Here is a 1,817-nt window from a genome sequence, read left to right on the forward strand (position 1 = left end):
TGTATGGCTGCTTTCACTCAACGCTGATCTATTGTCTATTACATTCCCAAACACTGGAATACCTCTTAAGTTCTTCGAATACCTTCCATAAGCAGGACCTTTTCCTCGGAAAATTACAAATCCCAGAAGGCTGCCTGCGCAGCCCAGTGGGCACGCTCACTTTTTCAGAGCCCCGAAGTACGCTGTGGGCTTGGGAGCTACAGCGACGCAGCTTGCTCGGAGGGCCACTTCCAGTTGGATCCGGAGTCTCTACCCCGGACTTGGCAACGCCTCACGGCCTTTACTGAAACTTTGGCCCCAAAGAGCGACGGCGTAGCCTTTAACATTCCCCATCCTGCCCGACTTCCTCCCCTCTAAGGACAACCTCCTCCGGTCACGTGAAATACCTCTCGTGCGTGACTGGTTGCCGAGGTACAGACCCTAGAAGCTACGGTTTGAAAGCTTCCGTGCTGCTGGTTAAATTGCTTGCACATTTTGGCTGCTTGCGTCAATCCTTCGCGACTCAGGTGAAACTGGTAGTGCTGAAAGCGGCACCCACCATCCTCAGTTAGGTCACTGGGGGAAATGCCTGGCTTGCCACCGACTACAAGGTAAAAGGTGAGGAAGAATACTGTTTTTTACGTGTTGGCTGTTAACGCTTGTTTGGTAACCTTTGCCACGAGACGAACATTTGGCTTTGTTTCCTCCCGGGCGATGACTGTGGGAGCGAGTGTGTGTTTTTACCTGTGTGTAGGACTAAATGGGGTGGGGAAGACCGCTAGGGCTTGGGGGCGCTTGGCTGAGAAGGAAGGGCAGGGGACGCAGCCCTATCTGAAGGCCAGGTGCGGGTCAGCCAGGTGTGACAGCCACGTGCGAATGTCGCTGCGGGGGCCTTGGAGCCTGGTGATCTTGCTCCCAGTGCTCCCCGCGCTGGGCACCACAGTCGGGAGACGGGACTGAGGTCAATAGCTAGCCCTGGGACTTTGGTGGGTGCACAGAGTTGCTCTGGATGCGCCCTGGCGGAACTAGCGAGCTATTGCGTAGTTCGGCAATGGCGCGGAGGCGCTGGCTACGCTGCGTCTACTTTTCTTGCTCTGCCTTTCCTTTCCGCCACCACACAGGCTGGTCCGTTGCTGTGAAGTAGCTGGTATGGGCGCGTGGTTCCTGGACCTTGGCTCTTGGCATCACCCGTTTGGCGACACGCGGGGGCAGCGATGCCGAGGTGATGCCAGAGGACTTCAGTCCAACACAATTGGGCAGGATCGTCGTGTAATAACTTGTGTTTCTAACTTACGTTTTTCTTCCTTTCTCTCTCTCTCTCTCTCTCTCTCTCTCTCTCTCTTTTTTCCTGTGCTTTGAGCGGCTTACCCCTGCGTGGCCTTTGCTGTCTCAATGTGGGACCCATTCTAGAAAATTTCCGTTATTTTACTTACGGCAAGGAGTTTTCACTCCCTGGATACAAGAAAGTGGAGACCTCCTTAAGAATGGGAGAATCCACTAGTTCTGCGATCGGTTTGTAGAATTGGGGAACGGTCACGCAACGCATGCGGATGCGCTCCTTAACAGTATGCTGTTTCCGCAGCCCTGTTGCCGAGAATTGTAGACGAGGGCTTTGGAAATCCCGTTTCTTTTCCCTTCACTTGAACATATTAAAGCATTCACTCCTGTATGAAATCATGAAATCATAAAATCATATTTTTCTAACATGTTTAATGAATTTCAGAAGGTCAAGTTTATAATTGAGCAAAGTGTCAAGAACTAGCTTTTTGGGGTCTGTTTCCAACGTTAGGTATTTTCAGGTATCAGTACAATGGGTTACTAACTTCTCTGGGTCCAGG

The 1,817-nt window shown here is 51.8% G+C and overlaps 1 long non-coding RNA gene across 2 annotated transcripts in view; it reads left to right on the top strand.

Moving 5' to 3' along the window:
• Positions 1-406: 406 nt before the first annotated feature.
• The window catches only part of LOC121021296 (uncharacterized), a 25,434-nt gene continuing 24,023 nt past the window's right edge, over positions 407-1,817 (top strand). For both annotated transcript variants that reach the window (XR_005786489.1, XR_005786490.1), the window contains exon 1: positions 407-597. This is a non-coding gene — a long non-coding RNA (uncharacterized LOC121021296). The remainder of the gene's footprint in view (positions 598-1,817) is intronic.

Source organism: Herpailurus yagouaroundi, unplaced genomic scaffold (assembly GCF_014898765.1).
Source record: "Herpailurus yagouaroundi ecotype Mexico unplaced genomic scaffold, PumYag 291, whole genome shotgun sequence".
In the NCBI taxonomy this organism is placed as follows: Eukaryota; Metazoa; Chordata; class Mammalia; order Carnivora; family Felidae; genus Herpailurus; species Herpailurus yagouaroundi.